The 22,677-nt window shown below is 48.6% G+C and overlaps 1 protein-coding gene across 2 annotated transcripts in view; it reads right to left on the reverse strand.

Moving 5' to 3' along the window:
• Nucleotides 1–22,677, reverse strand: part of ZBTB7C (zinc finger and BTB domain containing 7C) — a 157,279-nt gene that overhangs the window by 113,159 nt on the left and 21,443 nt on the right. The gene's annotated exons all lie outside the window — the stretch shown is intronic.

The following is a 22,677-nucleotide window of genomic DNA, read 5'->3' on the forward strand; positions in this document are numbered from 1 at the left end:
TCTCGCTGCACAGCCCAGCTCTGGAGGGACACCCTGAGGAAAAAACCTTACTCTGTCAATGCACAGGCATTTGGAGACACCCCAACAGCAGATCTCTTGACTGAAAAGGACATTTTTTGTTTGTTTGTTTAGAACCACTGGTTGCCAGTGCAGGACCTCACACTGGGCATCCGTCCTACCATGCAATTTGCATGACAGATGCTCTTTCGTCTTTCTAATTGTTGAAACCAAGTGGGTACTGAATGAGGGCCTTTGAGGCTGGAAGGGGCTTCAAATATAGTCAGTGTCCAGCTAATTGTGCAGGGCAGTGTCTCCATCTTCCTCCACCCCCTCCCTACAGCCATCCAGATCCATTTTTGCTGACTGTGTCCTTGCCCGCCCTCCCTCTGCCCTCTGTAGAATTTCATTAATCCCACTTTGCTGGCTATGGGGGGTACAAACATTCTGTTATTTTTATTTAATTCCTCCCCTCCCTCCCCCAGGATTCAAAACACCTTCAGGGATCTCCCCCAGGTACCCACACATAACATCCCTCAGCGTGACCCAGGGAGAGGCAACATTCTGGGACCAAATGGTTCTGCTGGACCCTAAATCCTGGTACCAAACCAGCACCATTGGAGCACACTGAGCATTTGGCACCTGACTGCTGAGGACCAAGAGCCCAGCCTAGGACCAGCTGGATCTCACCATCATCACCACAGTGCAAACCTCTTCTAGGGAAGATGTGACCCTTGCAGGCAGCAGGGTTAGGAGCCAGAGCTGCCAAAACAGAGTTCAAGTCCTGCAGTCACACTGGGGTGAGTCAGTTATGGAGGAAAGCTGGGGACAGATCTCAGCATCCTCCTCATCCGGCACCACCTTGCTCTGCACAGCACTGGAAAGATGGCTTTTCCCAGCACATGAGCTCTGGGGTGGTGCCTAAATGCTCCAAAGTACCAGCAGGAATGGCTGTGAGGAAGCCACCCAGGCTCTAGCTGCCTCCTCTCCCCACACAATCCTCCATCAGCAGAGACACGCTCCAAGGAGTTCGTCAAAAAGGGAATTGGAAAGAATAACATGCTCAGCTCTTATTTACCTGGGTGGGAGTTCTGCACTTCATGCCATCAGTCCTCTCAGAAATTCCAGCTTAACTGCTACAATGAAAAGGAAATATTTTTCTACACTGGGGTTATTAGATGTTGCCATAGTGGCATGCGTGGGTGTGCACTTCGATATTAGCTAAAGGCCCAGATCTGCAAAGATGCACATAAATCACTTGACTCCCATGAAAACAGCAAGAACAGTCATAAAATGACCCGAGTGCAGAGACCAGATCCACCCAGACAACTTCAGTGTGTGCTGCTGAGGCGTAAAAGAGGGAGAGAGAAAAAGAAAAGACGTATAAAATTTTTATTTCACCTCATGATGTTTCTGCACCAAGTATGTTTTTCTGTGCTGATGCAACACTTACTAAACTCTCCTTGACTCCTCACAGCTGTGATGGAGGGATGTGGATGCTGGCTGGGGCTCCCCACGCTCAGCCTGGTGCCCCTGCCTCCCCTGAGGGCAACAGCAGGGATCTGACCACTCACTCCAACAACCGTGATGCCTTTCCCAACCCCTTCTCTTCTTTGCCCCTTCTCTCACCTCCCCAGATAGCTGCAAAACAAATCAGCAAAGAGGTGGGGCTGGTCGTGGAGACCAGGGGTTTAAGCAATAGTAAAGTAGGAGGCACAAACACATATTTTCATGGGATGGAGTGGCTGGGGAGGAGGGAAGAGGCTTTGCTGAGAGATTTGAAGGCTGTCCATCTCTCACCTTCCACCCTTGGGCTCTGTCACTGCAACCTGGTCTGGTGGAAGGTGTCCCTATCCATGGCAGGGGCATGGAACTAGGTGATCCTTAAGATCCCTTCCAACATAAACTATTGTAGGATTCTAGGATGGCTGGGAAAGACTTTGGGAAACGCTGTAGGGAGGGAGTTCTTGACCCTCTCTGTGCCACTGCCCAACTTCCATGGCAGCCCAGGGGACCTGTGGCTCAGCCCATATGTCCTGCAGCACTCAGCTGACAGGGGTCTGCAGGCACACAGACAAACTCCCACCCACCAGCACATACACTCGGGCTCTGTGCCAGCCACACGGCACACAGCAAGATTGTCACCAGCACATGGTATCTCATTTGGCACAAAATCCCTCCACAGAAAGCAAATGTGTTAAAAAAAAAAAAGATTTGAACCACAGCATCCCAGGCCAGCTCCCTGCTGCAGCTGCTCTGGCACCAACAGCCCTCACAATAAAAGCTTCTGTGTCCTGGTTTTATATTTTTCCTAAAGTGATGCTGGCTTATCTACTCCCTCCCAACCCTACAAAGCTACACCTTACACACATCCCCTCTGACTGCCTCCACAGCTCCTCCATGTGCTCTTTATGCAGGGACAATTAAGCTCTGCTCATCTTTTCCATTAACCCAAGCAGCCCTTAGTCATGTCTAACGAACTCACAAGTTGCTGTGCTTTTTAATTGGATCCAAGACTCACGTCTGCCCTCTCAGACACATGCAAAAGGTCCAGTCCCTCAGTGCCTCACAGTCAAACACCAGAGAGGCTGCTCCCTGTGCCCGCTCTGCGGAAGCTGGATGACTACATGAGATGCCAGACAGCTCGGAATTAGGTCCAGGATTTATCCCAGGAGTGTCTGGCTGCATAGAGATTGCAGGCACCCTTAGGATTAATTTGTTTAAAAGCATCCACCCATCTGCAGCTGGGTGGCAACCGCGTGGCGTGGCTCTACCATCACTGGTGTGTCTTGTACCAGTGCAGATGTTTCCTCACTCGAGTCATTAGGGTCTCTGGCAAGCTATTTATTCTGAAGAAATCTAGGCACTTCAAATTATTCCTAGTCCTCCAACAAACCTGACCCTTACCTACTTCATGGTTCAAGAATTACTGATGGAACAGAGAAAGAACCAGGTCTCTGATTTGTTTCCTTGAGAAGCCAGATGAAAAATGTTACATGCAAACATGGCTTCAATCAATTAATTGATCATGCAATCAATGCAAACATGGAAAAGTATGGTGCTAGCAGGCTTTGGGAGATTTAGAATCATAGAATCAGAGAATTGTCTGGGTTGGAAGGAACCTTAAAGCTAACAACCCCCATTCCACCCCTTAGTCCATTCCCTTTGTCACTTAAGGCACCAAAATAATCATCAGGGGAAAAGTGAATCAAGACCAATCAAGGCAAAGTCACCAAGCTGAGCTCCCTGAAGCATCTGGTGAGAGGAGAAGTGCTCACCCATTATTTTACTGTCTCAGGCTACCTGCAGACTCAGGGAGGTGCTGCTACGCTTGGATTCATGGAGGTAATTTTGCAGTCACAGTCGTTAGGGATTCATTTAGAGCTTGCCTTTGTAAACCAGAGAGCTTAATAAAAAAAATGCATGCAAGTCTCTGCACCTACAATTTTCAGTACATCACCTGCCCAGGGCATCATCTCCACTCTAGTTTCAAAGGGAGGCATGATGATAGGAATATATGAAGCTCATAAAGTCTGCATGAAAACAAGGGACCTCATCAAGTGAGAGCAACTAAATGACACCACTGCATGGAAAGCTGCAATGGGAGCCTGACAGCTGACAATACCAAGCAGGACCCCCCTCCTGAGAGCTGCTACCAGCCCTAAGACAGCTCCATCCCAGCACCCTGCCCAGTATGTCCCACAGGGTATGAATCACCAGCCCAGAGCTTCGAAGGATTTGCTCCTTCATGCACTGAACCCCATGTACACGAGGATGCTTTACAGGAAGCTGCCCCAGTCTCATCCTCAGCCAGCAGAGCACAACCCAGCCCTTCATTAATGGCCTGAGGCTGCATGGGGAACATCAGGACATGAACTAGAATAAAGTCAGGAAGAGATGGCAAAAAAGAGGTGACCAGCAGGTGTTGCACCACACAACCTGCCCAAACACATCTGGAACAAAGAGATTCAAAACCCTGAATCTTCCCCCCGCCTCCAACCCCTTCCTCTGCCTTACCCCACTCTGATCCTCTCTCCCTTGGTCTCTCTCCAGTCTGCAGCATGTGGTGACTGTAATTATGGTTCACCTCACTGCTGCACAGCCACACCACCTCCAGGTACTTAACTTCTTTTAATCTTGCTTCATGTTTCAGTCCCTACAGCCCACTCGTGATGTCTGCTACTCTTCTTCCAACACCCTCAATTCATCAATAGCCATGTCAGGCTTTGACCTCCAATTTTCTAAGTGCTCAGTTAAACCACTCTGCCACTGGCCCCGCTCCTGCCTTTGTTAAAAACGAGGGGGGAGCCTCATTTGCTTTCTTATTTGATCATCACTTCACTTCTGTGGCGTGCACTCTGTTTCCCCGTCTTGAAAACCCATCAACCAGCCCCATTCCAGACTGGTGCTGGGGCTGTTGTTACCTTTAATGAGAGGAAATTATGGTTAATGCCTAATTTTAATTTTTCCCTCTCCTTTAATTTTTTTTCAATAGCTTTCCCAGAAAAAGCAGCTTTGGCAGAGTGCTGCCACCTGAATGCTAATGAACGCCGAAGGGACCCGACGTGTCTGCCTCCCTGCCAGACATCAAATTGATTTTCAAATTGCTTTGATGACATAAGGTGGTTTCACAGTTTGGACCTGTGTGATTACCTGAGCATTTATCTCAGTGGGCTCTTCCACTTACCTGCTTTAAAATAACCCAGGCTGCTGGATTGGACCTTTGTGATGGAGGTTATCACCCCCCAGGCTGAGGCCAGATCACGGGAGCCCAGTCTGAATTTGGATAATTTGGCTGTGACTGAGCACCAGCAAATGAGTGTGGAGGCCAATCTGCAGCTGAGCATCAACTAAATCTTTAGCCTTCCAGTTCTGGAGGACAAAGAAGACCCCAAAGAAGGTGGCTGTCCCATCCATGGAAACTTTCAAGTCCTGGTGGGATGAGGCTCTGAGCATCCTCATCTAATGGAATATGTTCTTGCCCATTACAAGCACACTAGATGGCCTTCACAAACCAAAGCATTTTATGATTCTAAAATATAAATTTGGTTCAGTGCTAGGAAAGAGTTTTGGATGTCTAACGAAATTAAAAATGAATTTCACTTGGGGAATTTCAACTGTTGTGCGTGAGCCGGGACTCACTTTGACTTACTGGCTGATGTTCACTCCTGGGCCAAAAGCATGAGGATGAGGAAGGAAGGACAATCAGGGAGCTAGAGGATGCTCTGAGAAGACAGGAGCTCCCTATGGAGACATTGCAGAGCTCAGGCACACTCATCCCTCCTTCCAAAACACTCACCCTCTGAGTGGATGCTGGATGGGAAGGAGGTGTGGCTGACAGAAGGAAAACGTGATACAGGGGTGGCTGAGACTCTCCTCCATGAGCAAAGACCCAAGCCCAGGAGGAGAGGAGCAGTGCCTGCCAAAGGGAAACCTGAGCATCACATGGTGCCAGGCGGCAGTTTCAAGCCCATGGGAAAAGGCAGCAAAGCAAGGCTGTCCAAAACACAACCTTGCCCCATTTTTAGGACAGGTGAACACCCAGGATTCCACTGAGCCTCAGTCTACTGCCTGGTGAGCAGAGACCAGGTCACTGACTCTGCCCTGGTCAGAGGGAGGCAAGACAGCCACTGTGCCAGCTGGCATTAGGACTCAACTGAGATAAAGGCATAAACTGCTGCAGGCTGAACTCAGCCTCCAGATCAACATGGATCAGAGACTGGATTAAGGGGGAGTGAAGGGAAATACAAACCACTCGCATTAACCTGTGGGTAACATCAGCAGTGACCCCAAAGGTAGTATTTCTTTTATTCCCACGCACGGCTGTGTCTCGGTACGCACAACAGCTGGAATGCAAGAGGCTGGAGTGCAATTTATGGAGTGCTTTGTGATGACAAGGGATGAGGGGAACAGCAGGACAGTATTTATTATTACTATTTTACATTAAAAGGAGCACAGCTCATCGGTGGTTTACATTGCTGGGGCACCTTTCATCTCAAAAGATAACAGAAGCATCCTGCTAACAAGGGACGGGGGGGTGGGTGAGCCAAAGATTCACCACTAGATCTATCCAGGCTAATAAATATATATATTAAAAAAAAATATATATATAAACATATATATAACATATATATTAGGGACTAGAGAAATTCAAATTACCGCCTTTGAGTGCAGCCATTTGCAGAATCACAAAAACACCATTCTCCCCAGACCTAGGGAGTGAACCTTTGCTGTGCCCACATGAAGATGTAATCAGCACTTAGCAGTGTTTCTCTCCCTGCTTTGTATTGCCACACAGGCACTCACCATTTGCACTGTATAAAGAAAAAAATAAATCACAGGCACACTAAATAGGCTCTAGGGTGGGTTGTTTTTTTTTTTCCCTTCAGCCAGACAAGCATGTGCTCCTTTGGCACAGATCCTGCTTGGTTTGGAGAAGGATAACTGAGGCACAGGTTGCAAGAGCAAGCCCTGACCATCCTGAAGACACTGCTTGGTGCACAAGCTGATGGATGGGAGATCTCAGAGTCCATGAGGGCTTCACACCTGCCTGTGGGTGTGTGGGTGGAAAATGCTCTCAACCAGATTTATTTGGCTCACGTGGCCAGGCTTTTTTAGTTGCAGGGCTGGCTTCTGTGAGAAGCTGCCAGGAGCTTCCCCTATGCCCAGCAGAGCCAACACCAGCCAGCTCCAGGACAGACCCCAAGGCCAAGCCCATCAGGAATGATGGTGAGAGATTTAAGAAGAAAAAAAGTTGTTGCTCAGTTATAATTGTGAGCACAGAAGAGCAGGGGTGAGACCAAGTGAGAGGAACAACTCTGCAGACACAAAGGGCAGTGGAGAAGGAGGGGAAGGAGCTGCTCCAGGTGCCAGAGCTGAGATTCCCCTGCAGCCCATGGAGGGCACCAGGGTTGCAGAGATGCACCTGCAGCCCCTGGAGGAGCCCACACCAGAGCAGGGGATGCCTGAGAGAGGCTGTGACCCTGCTGAAAGCCCATGGAGAGGGAAGCACATGCTGGGGCAGGGAAGGACTCCAACTCCTCTCCCTGAGCAGCAGCAGGACCATCAAGTGATGAACTGACCATAACCCTCATTCCCTGTCTCCTTGAGCCACTGGGGGAGGAGGGAAGGGTAGAAGGAAAGTGTTTTAAGGTCTGTTTTTACTTCTCATTATACGGCTCTGATTTTGTTGTTAATCAATTCAAATAATATTCCCATGCTGAATGTTTTACCCACAGTGGTGTTTGGTGAGGCATCTCTCATGGGTCTTACCTCAACTCATGAATTCTTCATTGTATTTTCTCTGCCCAGTCCAGCTGTGGAGGGGAGTGAGAGAGCTGCTTGGATGGGTGCCTGAAATCCAGCCAGGGTTATCCCACTACACAAGAGGATATCTGAAGAGATATTGCCAGCAGGTCAAGGGAGAGGACTTTTCCCTCTTCTCTGGTACGACCCCATCTGGAGTCCCACACAGAGCTCTGGGGTCCTCAGCACAGGAAAGATCAGGACCTACTGAATGAGTCCAGAGGAGGGCACGGAGATGCTGCCAGGGCTGGAGCCCCTCTGCTCTGGAGCCAGCCTGGCACAGCTGGGGCTGTTCCCCTGCACAAGAGAAGGCTCCAGGGACACCTCAGAGCCCCTGCCAGGGCCTCCAGGGCCTCCAGGAGAGCTGCACAGGCACTGGGCACAAGGCATGGAGGGACAGCAGCCAGGGAATGGCTTCCCAGGGCCAGAGGGCAGGCACAGATGGGATCTTGGGAATGAGGAATTGCTGGCTGGGAGGGTGGGCAGGCCCTGGCCCAGGGTGCCCAGAGCAGCTGTGGCTGTCCCTGGATCCCTGGCAGTGCCCAAGGCCAGGTTAGACATGGCTTGGAGCAGCCTGGGACAGTAGTGGAAGGTGTCCCTGCCCATGGCAGAAGATGGGACTGGATGGGATTTAAGCTTTGGATCCTTTCCAATTTAAATCATTTGAGGGTTCTGTGATTCTCTCCCCACTGTGCAAAGTGGGGACATGTCCACCAACACAGTTGCAAACCCTGGTGCAGGAGGGACCTGCACAAAATAGCCCAAGGGTGACAATTCAGCCTTGTTTTAGCATTAGGGCCACAGCAGCTAAAGCAAAACAACAGCCACCATTTAGAGCAGGAATACTTTCACACCATCAGCTACCCAAAACACTTCCTGAGCCCATCCAAAGTTTGCCACTGCCACAGAAAATGAATTTTTCCTTGCACCCTATAGCAAAGAGAGCTGCAGGTTGCCTTTTCCAGACACAGCTGCTTGCAGTATGAGTAACAGAAAATGTGTTTTCCCCACATATGGGCAACCATCTGAAAGCCCTGCTACACCAACCTGACGGCAGAACCAAACAAATGTTTGGTGACATTTCCCTATTGCTGTCTCGCAGTTAAATAAGCTTTAAAAAAAAAGTCCCTTGCTTTGGTGCTGGCTAATTCTATTTTAACAGCATGAAAATCCTTCAGAGCTCAGCAGCTGAGACTGAAGCAAACCAGGTAAAAGCAACGGGAGAAGAGAAATGTAAACCCGAGCCTCTCCCCTCTCCTCCAGAGAACAACAGTGCCTTGCTGTTAGCAATTAAAGAAACAAAAGCTACGAGGCTGCTGCCATCCCCCTGCACACAGCTCTTCCCAAACCTTGGATGTGGATGACAGCTACTGGATCCACACTGTGCAAAATGTTTCTCCAGAGGTTTGCGACCTCCATCTCGCCCGCCGCGGCGTTGACAGCTCCCAGTCGCCAGTGGGCACGGGAAATCTCCGGCAATTCCAGAGGGATCACTCACCCCTCCACACGTCCCAGCTCTCTCTGCCTCCCCCACCACCACACACTTGCTTTTGGGCCGCATTTGGAAGCTTAGCCTGTTAATTAGGGTAAAGGAAGTCAGCATTTCCAGCCCTGCCCTCCAGTGTCCTCAGCTCCTCGGTTTGGTGGTGCTGCCCCTGCAGAAATCCTGACAGTGTTTGGGCAGGACAGGGCTGCTATCTGCTCCGTGGGAGCAAATGATAACACAGCAGAGAATTACAGCCCCCAGACTGCCAAGGGATGGCTCAAACAGGGGAGCAAGGTGCAAAGGACTTCAAGCTCTGGTCTGAAAAATCAGCAGCTTTTTCAGAGTAATTTCTGGATAACCCTGTGATTTCTTTTCTTCCCCAATTTCTTCTGTTTCCTGCCTATTGAATATTGCACAGTTTCCTCCAGAACACAGAATAAAATTAGTTGAGACTCACTGCGATGGGAAACTCTTTTTTCATACCAATTCTTCAGACCCAGGGGAACGACTACAGTGGAAAGGAGCTGAAGACAAAACCGAGCTGGGGGCTGATCCTCAAAGACCAATTAAGCCTCTGGCATCCTTCATTTTGATGATGCTCCTCCCTGGGCTCCAGCAGGCAGCATGATGCATCTCCTGCCCAAAATGCTAAGGAAAGAACACACATTACTGCCTGCAAAGAGGGTACATCAAGATCAATGGCTCACTGCAGACCCCAGCGTGAGCATGATGTCACTCCACCTCCAGACGCGTGGTAACGAGCCCTACAAAGGAAAACATCTTGCATCACCCATATGTCTGTTGAGCTTACCCTCCAAAATAAAAAGGGCCACTGACCTGAAAAAATCACAGACTTTGCTTTTAGGAGGGTGGGAAGATGGCACTGAGAGAGAATGAGCAGTGCAGCAGCCCAGGATAGGAAAATCATAGCACGGTTTGGGTTGGAAGGGACCAGGCAGTGCCGCCCCCTGCCATGGGCAGGGACACCTTCCACTACCCCAGGCTGCTCCAAGCCCCATCCAGGCTGGCCTTGGACACTGCCAGGGATGGGGAATCCACCACCTCACTCTGCTGGGTGGGCTCAGTCAGGACAATGCTCCGCAAGCTGTGGTGCCAACTCCCCAAGGTGTGTCCTCCAGCCCTGGAATGATGCCGCAGTAACTCCTGCCAGTGGATTCTTCAGGCCCTTTTACTGTGGAGCCCAGTCTGGCCAGCGAGGGCTGGGATGCTGTCCTGGGCAACATGGGCAGCCCCAGAGCTCTGCCATGAAATTCTGAATTTAGGATCACAACATGTAATGGAATTGTTTATTCCTGCACCAGTTTTCTCTCAGCGATTTTCACAAATTCCAATCCAGAGCATTCCAGGAGCTGGAACAGGTGGATAATTTTATTTTTTTTTAATCTAATTAATTGTCCTACTAGTATTAAAAGTAGGAGGAAAATATCTTGACTCAATGAGAAACAGATCTGGGGGGAAGTTAAAGAGATTAGGCAACACAGAAAATAAATAAAAGCTTGCCACACCTCCAAATTTTGTTTGAATCAGAACTAAATTACTTAGTCCACTACTATCAAGACTTGTTTAATCTTTCCTCCTTCTAACTGTTAACTGTAATTCCTAAACAAAAAGTTGAAAAGCTTCATTGAGAAGCTGTCAAAAAGAAAATGTTTTGGCATTTCCAAAATGACACATTTCATTCTGACATTTCACTTGAAATGCCTGGACATTAAAAATAAATTAGCTCCCCCTGGGGATTTTCAACATATCCAGTTGCCAAATTCAATTTAAGCTTATGAATAGTCCAGGCTTTCTAAAATCCAACTTTTGAATTCACAGAATCCCAGAACGGTTTAGATTGGAATAAGGCCTAAAACTCATCCCATCCCATATCCTGCCATGGACAGGGACACCTTCCACCATCCCAGGCTGCTCTATACTCTTCCATCCTGGCCTTGGACACTTCCAGGGATCCAGGGGCAGCCACAGCTGCTCTGGGCAACCTGTGCCAGGGCTTCACCACACACTATGAAATTTCTTTCTAATATCCAGTCTAAATCTACTTTAATTAAATTACACTGGAAGTTCAGTTCAGTTTTGGTCCAGACAGTGACGCTGATACCCAAAACTTGATCTCCAGCCAACATCTCAGAATTATTTACACCTTATGAAAATATTATATATGAAGAGAATGAGTTAGCCTATGACCCAACAACAGCCTCTCAAATTATTTTAACATGTGTTTTTCTCCCAATATACTGCTGTCATTCATGGGAATTAATAGTTGTTATTAATCACCTCATTTGAAGGCACTGGAGAAAACCATCCCCCCCACGCACAAGCCAGAGGGAACATTATTTATCTGCTATCACCAACACATAATAAAAACAATTTCTGAGTAGATCTCACCTCTCATACACAGACGACCATGTCATGCTTTGAGTGATTTGCAAGGCTTTGGAGGCATGACAAAACCAGCCAGCAATGACAACCAAGGGTATCGTCTCACAGCCCCTCCTCAGATGAGTAATACTCATGCAGATCAGCACATCCATCAGCTTGAGGCCTTGGTGAAGACTCCTGGGGACACCACAGTGGTCACATCCCTTCTGGCCTTCCAAGAGGCTGCTGGTGGCACTCAGCAGGGACCCCAGAGCAGGAACCAGGCTGTCCAACCTGGTGGAGCTGTCCTACAGCTGTGTTTCCACAAGATGTCACACAGAATCCCAGAAGAGTTTGGGTTGAAAGGGTCTTTAAAGATCGTTTTGTTCCAATGCCAACCACCACGGGAAAGATATCCACTATCCCAGGTTGCTCCAGGCCTCACCCAGCATGGCCTTGAACCCTTCCAGGGATGGAGCAGCCACAGCTTCTCTGGGAGACCTGTGCCAGGGCCCCACCACCCTCCCAGCCAAGAATTCCTTCCCAATACCTATTCTAAATCTCTCCTCTTTCAGTTTAAAACTAAAACCATTTCCCCTGGTCACACTCAGTGGTCCCAGTCCAGCTTGGACAGGCAGTGGCTAAGAGAAACTTGCACCACTAGGCACAAATACCCTCACCATGCTGGTCTGACCTCACTGGGTGACTGAGGGACCAAAGCCAGTCCAGGCCAGGAGAACCTGCCCCCAGCAGGTTCCACTTTTCCCAACAAGCAAGAACCTGCCCCCAGCAGGTTCCACTTTTTCCAACCAGCAAGAGGAGCAGCTGTGGAGACCCCAGGGGGATGCTTTCCCTGTTTTTACTTATCAACACTGCAGTTTACTCATTTTGAAAGCACTCAGCACCAAAGACAGATCTGAGAACGGGACACACAACAAACTTCCACTCTCCTGGTTGTCTATAATATCAGGTCTAAACCAAAATATCCTTGCAGTCTCCTGAGGAAGGCTACAGTGGGGTCTGAAATGCCGACTCTGCTCCAGCACAAGCTTCACATTGAACTGCACACTTAAGAAAAACTTACATGTTTATACACCTTGCTTTCACAGCACGGTGCTTGTAGGCTAGAGGCTCGAGTTCCTTCTTCTGATTCACTCCTTGAGTGAGTCAAACTATTTATTTGAACTCAAATCCACATGAGGTGCAGAACAGCTCTGGCTTTGGCTCAGTGCCAGCTGCACTCCCATTGTCCACCATATAAAAGCAGGTATCCTGGCACGGACACAGGAGGTATGAAATACAGAAGATGACAAAACACTGCTTTTGTAAGACACCTGCAGAAAAAAGAACTAATGCAATAGGAAAAAAAAAGGCAAAAAAGAAAACAGAAAGATCTATATTTTGCTTTTCTCTCCTGTTGTCCTTTCTCCGGATCCTTTTACCTCTTGCTTTTTTTTGAGGTTAGGGACTGAAGAACCAGCCTCTTCACATCCAGCCTTTTCTCCATTCCCCACACACTGCTGTATTTAATCCATGCCCTGAAGCTCAGCCAACATCCCTTATTAAATGAAGTTGGCTCTTCATCTGCTGAACTACAAAAAAAAAAAAAAAAATTAAAAAGCAATCTTATGAGAAATACAGGGCTTCTGGGAATCCTAAAATGATTTGTGTTGGAAGGGACCTTAAAGCTCATCCAGTTCCACCCCCTGCCATGGGCAGGGACACCTTCCACTGTCCCAGGTTGCTCCAAGCCCCATTCAGCCTGGCCTTGGAAACTTCCAGGGATCCAGGGACAGCCACAGCTGCTCTGGACACCCTGTTCCAGGGTTTCTCCACCCTCACAGCCAAGAATTCCTTCCCAATATCTAATGTGAACCTGCCTTCTGTCAGTTTAATATTCCTAAGGAGGCTGCTCCTTTTCTCTGGACTCCTAAACTAAAAAAAACTGTTGGTATAAATTCAGATCTGGGCTCTTCACCAACTGGAACCCTCCAGCTGAAAACCAATCTCGTGAAGGAAATCCTCTTAAGCACACCAGGTGTGTTGGTACTGGACTGTGTTAGCACACTGCACTAAGGGGGCATATCCAAGGCTTGACACACATGCACTCTTCCAAGCAAGATGCACTAAAGGTTCCTTGACTCTTCTCTGCAAAGAAGAAGCCCTGGCCTTGTTGATTGGCACAGCAGATAATTCCAGTAACTATGCTGCTCATGTAGAAGTTCTCTGTCATTCCAGGTGAGCAGAGTATCCCCTGCATCCTACTGCACCAGGGGATTTCTCCCACCAATCCCACATCCAGAAACACCCCAGGCATGAGCAGTGGCTCACCTAAAGGAGCAATGGCAAGGAGGAGCACCAGGCTCTGGAAAAGGGGTGCTGGATAGATGTTTTGACATTTAAGGAATGACACAAATGTACTTTCCCTCAAGCAGTATCTGATGAGCTCTGCTCATGACCACATGCAAGGAGCAACAGCCCCTGGAGTACAGTAGAGTACAAATGGTCTCTAACAGAGTATTTGGCTGTTACATCAGTATTAATCCCCTCAGCAGCTAAATTCTGGGAGGCTCATGAAATCTCTCTCTTTTCCCTGCTGTACCAGTGAAAGGTCTTCAGCAATTTCCATCCAAACAACTGTCCTTTGTGAATAACAGGACCATTCATGGAGTATAATTTTATGACCTCATTCAAGCAATTTTAGCCAAATTGTGCTTCCTCTCTTGAAGAGCTGCCTTTGGTGAGGAGAGATTGTTCACAACCACAGAAGCAACAAAAATACATTCTTAACTTCCACAACCTGGTCTTTTTTTTTTTTTTTTTTTTTTGGTCATTTATTTCCAAAATACCTGCTGTCTGTCAGCATGATGCTTCTCCTCTGACAGAGCCTATAACCATCACTCAAAGATCATGGCATCTCAGAAGGGTTCAGTGGAAAAAGAGAGGAAAAACTCCCTGGGTACATAACTGAAGCTTTCATTTGAGGATAGGGGGTGGATTAACTGAAAGAAAATTAAATCAGCTCTAAGGTCTCAGGTCTCTGCTGGTACGAGCAGGTGCAAATTCCAACGCAGAGCCAAAGCCACATCCACACCCATCTCTCTGAAAGCAGCAGGATTATCACTGCAGGAAATAACCTCACAGAATGGTCTGGGTTGGAAGGGCCCTTAAAGCTCATCCATTCCCCCTCCTGCCATGGGCAGGGATACCTTCCACTATCCCAGGCTGCTCCAAGCCCCATCCAACCTGGCCTTGGACACTTCCAGGGATCCAGGAGCAGTCATAGCTTTTCTGGGAAGCCCATACCAATGTCTAAGTGCATATTAGGATGTAGGGAAGACTGTTCAAATCACTAGGCTGACAAGGGACAAAATATACTTTAAAATTAAGGTGGGACAGGTGTAGGGTGGTTGATAGGAAAATGAAGAAAAAGCTATCCTGGATCTATGCCCCATTGCTTCCCCAGTGTTCTCTCATATTTGCATCCCTCTGCCTGTCCCTCTCACATAGTGAACTCTCCAGAAACTCTCCAGGATTTTCTTTCCATGCTGATAGCATCCTGCATTCTCTCCTGGAGATGCAGCCTGGAATCCCACATACTGCCTGGACCTATCTATCGAGAAAAGGCTGGCCCCCAACCTTTTATCTCCTTTCCATCCTCAAATTTAACACCTGGCTTTGCTATACACCAAGATCTGTATCTTAAGTCATTCCATGCCATCCTGTTCCACTTACCACGAACACTGTCATAATGAAAGCATGAAAAAGAAGGGAGAAATAGAAAAAGAGAGATCCCCCCAGCACGTATCTGTGAAAGGAACCATTCATGTGCCTGTAGACAAGCAGAAAAGAATCCACCAGCTGAAGAAGGGACACCAAAATGGCAGCATGAGGGAGTTTTAAGAACAAAAAGGAGAGGAAAAACGGCCACAATACAAGAAACTACTTTCCAAGCTACTGAAGACAGAATAAAACAAGAATAGCTTCTTCTCTGGCCTCTGCCTGCAGCAGGCCAGCAACGGACTTGAACAAAACCCTGGTTGCATTCCAGGTCTGATGCATTTAGGGAAGATGCGTGCTGTCCCTAAAAGACCCCGGCACTCCAGGCACAGCACACACTGCCACAGACACCATTTGGCTCTCACAGTTGCTAATTTTAGTAAAAAGCCAAAGCAAAACTGCATTTCCCAGCAATAAAACCCCCTCTCTGATGGCATCACTGGAGATCCCACTTGTGCATTAATTCAGAGGCTGCCCATTACCTATTAATTAGAGGACACTATTATGCAAATAATGACAATTAATTAAATCTTCACTTATTAATCTAATACAGTCTCTTCTTTGCTGGTCTCAAATACACCCCAGGTAAGCAGCTACAATTTTTTAACTATAAAAGTGGCCGTCTGTGGGCTGACACTTCTTTAAAGAATGTCTTTAATATCAAAACTAAGTATTGCACGTCTCCTGAGTGCAACTGCAATAATGAGATGTTAAACCAAATCTCTCCCAGCCTGCTGGGCTGAGGGAGATGGGATGTTTCCTTCCCAAAAACCTCATCCTTCTCCTAGGAGACTGCTTCTCCTCACTGAGCATATCTGGGCATACACAGTCCTAGCTTAATATTTCTCTGGCTGTCATCCAAATCAGCTTTATGGGAAACACAGAGCTCCTGGGAATCACAGAATCCTAGAATTTCAGGTTGGAAGGGATCTTTAAAAGTCACCTAGTCCAACATCCCTGCCATGGGCAGGGACATCTTCAACTACATCAGGTTCAGAGTCCTGCCTGTACTGGTCTTGAATGTTTTCAAGGATAGGGCATTCACCACTTCTCCAGGCAGCACAATAAGGGAAGCACCATTGCATCCCTCTTCCTGCTCCTCCAACAGCCACATCCTTGCACTGCTGAAGCACCCTGTGTTGCTGGGAGAAGGTGCCTCCTGAACCACAGCATCCTCCTGAGATGCACCACCTCCTCTGACTGCCACGTGTCTCGTGGTGCTCATGTGTGTGCTCTGCACCACACCTCAGACCTGCAACATGACCCCGAGACAGTTTTCAAGAGCCACACTTAATGTCACCGTGGCAAATCACCCTCTGGCTCGTGTTTTACCCCGTGCATTTCTTTTTCCTACCAGACAGGGCCCTTGTTTTTCCCAGGCTGTGTGTGCAGAGCCAGGGCACGGCAGGCAGGGCTGGGAGAGCTCTTCCTCACCGATGTCATCGTCTGCCAGCATGAGGGATGGGGGTGCCTTGTTCTGCAGCTCCTGTTGTGACTCAGAACAGCCTGGGAATCACACTTGGAATAAGTGATTAAAAACCCTGACTTACTCCTCCATTACCACGCAGGGGCAATGCTCCCAGCAGCACCGATCAGATCTGTGCCCTTCCAAATGAGAGCAAAATGAGGAGAAATGGGAGCTCCTACTCCTCCAGACTGTTCCCTGGCTATGTGGAGGTGGGAATAAGGGCTTGGAAAGCCCTCAGAAGGGAATCACCAGCATGCATTTCATCACTCTCTGAACCCTAGCACAGAGTCACCTCCTTGAAGAAACACTTCTCCAAGATGCCAGCCTCCTCCGGGCCAGTAACTGCAGGCAGTAGCTCTTTGGAAAAAACAAAGGCACTGCAGTCATTTTGAAATGCAGGTGCCCAGGCCCTCAATCAAATGTTATATCTATCTCAAACATCAAAATAAGCAGCTTGGATTTTCTTGGTAGGGAGGGAATCCTGGTGGGAAGAAGGAAACAGGATTTCAGAAGAGGAAACGCAGAGCAAAGGAAGGGTTTGAAGGGGAAGGGAGGAGGCCCCTTGACTAGAAGCAAAAAACTACAGCAAAATAAACTTGCTCAGATGGTCTCCTGGGGATTTGTGGCCCGAAATTCCAGCCACCTCCACCCACGGACAAGAAAAGAGCTGGAGCAGCAGAGACCTGGAAGATCCACCCTCGGCAGTCTGTGACACAGGCATCGGCTGGCTTTACAAATCTCAGTCACGCAAGGAGTATCTTGGCCAACTCCCCTCTATTTTTTCTGAAAAGCTCCATGCTGTTGCAGCCCCATATTCCCAGGTGATTCAGAAACCTCCCAGAGCTTGGGAGAAAAGTACTGTCTCTGCCTTCCCCAGGTGGAAATGGGAGCTCAGGAATTCAATTAGCATGTAAGAATGCTCAAGCCTATGTGCTTGAGTCTCCCACATGGAATTAACTTATGAGCTTCGCAGCTGAGGACCAGGTAAACAAGAGACTCCAGCCCTTTATTTAGGTACCCACCAAAATCAATTTCATGTAACTCAGCCTAGAGTGGCTTGGTCAAGGTCATGCATGGAGCCTGAGCAGAAATTAATTGCGAAGAATCCAAAGAAGATTTAAAAGGGAGAATAAAAGCCCTCTCCTTCCCAGATCTAAATTACTTTGCATTAACCCAAGTTCTGTGCTGAAGCATCGACCCACCCATGGAGCAGCTGGACCTCAAGGCTTGCCCTTTGCTCATCAGCAGAAACGTGCCCCAGCACAACATTCAGCTCCAGCCTCCTGGCAGAACAGACTGAGCTGCATGCTCCTGCCTTGGGTGCCAATTCCATAGCCCAAGTCCTCTCCTTCTGGAGCCATTCCCACCTCCCACCAGCTACACTGTACACAGTGATGATACCACATCCCAGTGGGATCACAGAATCCCAGAAGAATTCAGGTTGGAAAAGAGCTCACAGACCATCCAGTCCAGCCTGTGCCTGACCCCCACATTCTCACCAGAGCACTCAGTGTCACACCCACACATTCCTTGGACAGCTCCAGGGGTGGGGAATCCAACACCTTTCTGGGCAGTCCCCTCCCAATGTCTGACCACCATTTTCATGAAGATGGGCACTCCTTGGCCAATTAGGTTAACTGGATGTCCAGCAGTCTAGGGCTCCCCATCTCCTTTTCACTGCCCCAAAACTCCTTCATTTACCTCTTCCCTTCCAGGTGATTGTCACACCCATGCCAATCCATCACTGCCTTCTATAAAGTCTACAAGGGTCAAACTTTGGGGCTCCTTATATTTGAAAGGAAAGGGGAAAAATCCAAGCCATTTGCTATTTTGAATTCAGCATTTTGTGCAAGTTTTATGAGGCAACTATCTAAAAGTTTGGAAAATTAGTGCAAGTCAGGATCATTTCAGGGCAGACCTTAACATCCTCCACCTCCTTAAGGACAGAGACATCAGAAGAACCACAGATACTGGTTTGGGCATTGCCTGAATGTTGTATCCTTACAATTCCCTGACCAGATTACAGAGAGGTCCACAGACCTTGCCAGGAGGGCATATTGTCATGCTAGGCCAGCTGCTACTGCTTCACTTGCAACATCAAAAGCAGTCCCTGCCTTGGAAAAGGAGAGAGATGCTCCACAAGCAAGGCAGTGGAAACACAAAACCTGGAGTGACCTGTTGTGGTCACACAGCAGGCAGTGGCCAAAGGAGGGAAACACCCCAGTGTCCCCCCAGGGAACTCTCACCTCCTCGGATAAATTACAGCCCTCAACATCAACTTTCTGCCATTTGTCCTCACCTTACCTCTTCTCACAAGCTGAGCTGTCTGTAGTTACCTGCTCTGCAGCAAGTCTGGAGATCAGCAGCACTCCCAGGTGTAAGAGCTGACTGATGCTAGGATCCAGGAGGAATCAGAGACAGGTTAGAGGTGGAGGGGGCACTTAAAGGTCGTCTAATTCAACACCCTGCCATGAAGAGGGACATCTTCAACCAGACCTTGTTGCTCAGAGCCCCATTCAATCTGGCCTTGAATGCCCCCAGGGATGGATTACCTCTCTGGGCAACCTGTGCCAGTGTTTCACCAGCCTCACTGCAAAAACCTTCACCATTTTGCCCACTTTAGGCAGACTTTCTTTTAGTTTAAAACTGTTTTCTCTTGTCCTATTGCAACAGGCCCTGCTAAGGACTCTGTCTCCATCTTCCACATAGACCCTTCAGGCACTGGAAGGGGCTCTAGATCTCCCTGGAGAGAGGCTGAATGCTCCCAGCTCTGACAGCCTTTTCCCACGGCAGAGATGCTCCATCTTATCCCAGTCCCCTGCAAGGTGATGTCAGCAAGCTCCAGCATGGGACACATCATGGTCCCAGAGCACATGGGGCAGGGGTCCAACATGAATATAAAAGTGTGTGCAGTGGTGCTTGTGTGTGCCTTTGTGATTGTGAGAGCACAGACTGTGCAGCCACCTCCTCCCAGACTCACACCAGCACCTCCCCACCTCCTCCAACACCAAGCACAGCCCTGCCAGGATGTAAATCCACACCAACTCCAATGCCTTCATCGCTCAGCCCCATCCTTCTGCCTGCCACAGAATGGGAAACTGCTTTGAAATAATGACTGTAATTACAGTGTGGTAGGTCTTAAAAGTAGCAGAGAAAGACAGCCCTCCTCTTCATGACATTCCCAGTATAACATGTCACAATGAATGGCCCAAGGGAAATATGTGGAGCTGGACGTAAATATTTTGATGTGCTCATGATAAAGCTTCTTGCTACTTACTGTCCACTGCCAAAACTTGGGCTGCTCCCCATGCTTGCAGCTCTACCCAGGCATACACCCTCATCTGCTGTACACCAGGGACCTCAAAAAATCCACCATCTCCTAGGAGTATTTATGACTTTCCACTGAAAGAGGGCTACGTTCCTTTTCTGTTTCATTTAAAATAAAATAAAAAATTAGAGAGTGGACAGGCAGCTAGGAATTTCTGAGGTTTGACAGCCCATAATCAGAGATGAACTTGCCTGAAATAGAAGGAAACAAGCCCCTGAACTGCTCCCCGTTCATTTTTAGCAAGCAAACCAGGTGGGCACAGCAACTGCTATTTACCCTCTGAGTCACGGGAAACAGCACCCAGATGCTTTGCCAAAGCTTTGCAAGACTGTAAAAAAATAAAATAAAAACAAAAAAATTATACAAACTATTTGAGGCAAGTCTCAGAGCTTGCAAATTCCCTGTAAAACCCAGGCTTGGGATAACGAAGAGCTCTAGGGCTGAGGTCAGGCTGCTGCTGAGCACCTGCACTTAGCAATGCATCATTGACCGAATTCTGCTCGGGGCATCAAAGCCCCACAGACGTCACTGGCTGCTCAGTCTGGCCCAGTAACCCGTAATTTCCCTGTAATCAGAAGCAACAGGGTGAGAGTTTGAGTGGCCATGCATAATGCATGTCCTCCAGCACGGCTCAGGGACCAGGAGACGAGCACCACAGCTGGCAGCACCAGCCACAGTGCTGGAGAACTGGTCACCCCAAAACGCACAGAACAGCTCCAAGTGCTCTGTAACACCCAAAAGGCTCGCCTCCCCTCTCTGCTCCCAGTTTTTTCCCCATATTCCCCATGCAGCAGTCACACAAGGATGATTTCACTGTGGTTGGTACCTACCTGCTCATGGGCATCTGCTGCTTCTCAGCCTGGGTGAGGGCTGAGCATACTGCTCAAACACATCACCCCCCCCCCTCTCACAGAGTAAGGAAAAAAACAGTTGAATAGTTTATCATCTGTAAACAACACCCACTTTTCCAGGTATGACACACCCCACACTCAAAAGTCCCTGGAAGTTTCACAACACTTTGTGGAATTGCTCCCTTACAGGCTGTTGCTGCTACTTTCCTTCCCATTCCCCCTACCAATCCACCATCGACCTCAACATCATCATCATCCCAGACACCTTCCTGCCATCCACCATCCAGTACACACCCCTAGACATCAAGTTCCAACCCTCACCCCAGGTGAGACATCCCCATCCTTTTCCCACACGAAGGGAACCTTTATTCTGCTTTTCCCTTTATTTTCCTGCATGTATTCTTCCCCAGCCCTCTGATCCCTCATTTCCTGTACTCTTGGTCCTTCCCTAGAAATCCCAGTCAGTTTTAGATATCCCTGAAAACCCTAGGGCATCTTACAGCAAGTTCTACACAGTCCCAAAATACTCTCCTCCCCAAAACTGTAATAAACTCACTTCACCAAGGGCAAACATGCCCTTCAGCTCCCATGGCTTTCCAGAAAGAGACTTCCTCACCTGGACACCCACAGGTGGGTTTCATTCCAGGGCCAAGGTTCTAGCAGGTCCCTTCCCCATGCAGAGTCACAACTCCAGTGGCACAGAAGCCAAACTGGGAGCACAGGGACTCCCTCCTCTGTTTTATATCAAAAAGGCACAGGACTGAGCCCAAAAATCATCCAGATCCACCTGCCTGGGACACCAGCTACAATGCCACACTTGGCCACACCATGGTGAAGCAGAAGCTCCTTCAAAAGGCTTACAGCCAAGGATGTGGCAGCTGCAAGCAGCAGGAACCTTCTGCTGGAAAAGGGCAGCCAATAAAACTCCCCAGAATGGTGGTTAGGTCCTGCTGCAGGCAAAAGATCTGGGTTTGTCAGGCAGGAGGGCTCTGCCTGATCACAGAATTATCAGCCTTTCATTTACCACCAGGGTGTAACCTTTAAATACACCTCCTTCCAGTGATCAGTGCTGAGCACACCCTGTGCCATCACTGCTGGAAGAGGATCAAGTGAAATCACGACAGACCTACCAAAAAAACCAAGGGAACAGAGCACCTGGAGAGCACTGGGTGCTTCCCAGTCCAACCTCGAGCCAAGACCAGTGGTGGGAGCAAGGAAAGAATCAAGATTTGAAGCTGCTGAAGCAGAGCAGAGCAGACACTAAACATCAAGTGATGTTTGCTACTGCAAATCTGCCAGCAAAGAGAGGGAAAGCCCACCTGACAGACACCTCGGGCTGTGAGACTCAGCACATCCAGGGAAGGTCGGCAGACAGTGAGTGGGAGAGAGGAGGGCAGATGGCACAAACTGGGACCTACTGGAAAATGTCTGCAAGAACTGGTTTTCTACAGAAAACAGGTCTCTAGCAACAGTCCTCTTTGTAAAGACAGCTCTAAGTGCTGCTCAGGAGATCTGGTTCAGAAAATTTCACTCAAAGTCAAGGTTTGCTGTTGGGAAGGAAGACTGATGTATCTCTGCCCTTGCTCAGGCTGCATCTCTCTGCTCAGAAGATGGGACACAAGAGCCTTCCCACACCACCAACAGCATCTTTCTCTTTGCCTTTCTCTGTTCTGAACTTGTGCTACCTGGCAGATATCACACACTTATTCAACCCTCCTCCTCCCTACCTGTGGCAAGGGGTGGGTGAGCCCCATGCATCCTCTGGGATGCAAGACCCCAAAACAATCTTGGTCAGATGCTGTGACATTGCCCACGTGGTTTGTATAAACAAATTGATGGGGACCTAAGGAGTTTAAGGGGATTTCAGAGGGGGAAAACCCGGTGACAGATCTACAGCTTGAGTAATCTTTACCAGGCTCTGCCACTGTCACCAGCCAAGGACCTCCTCCCAGGATATGGGGCCACCACAAACTCTTCCCTTGCATGGTTCTCCCCACTCTCAGGAGCAGAGAGGTTTATAGAAATAAACAAACACATCTGACTCCCCAGGAAAAAAAATTTGTTTTGGGAAGTGCACCAC

Source organism: Serinus canaria, chromosome Z (genome assembly GCF_022539315.1).
Source record: "Serinus canaria isolate serCan28SL12 chromosome Z, serCan2020, whole genome shotgun sequence".
NCBI lineage: Eukaryota > Metazoa > Chordata > Aves > Passeriformes > Fringillidae > Serinus > Serinus canaria.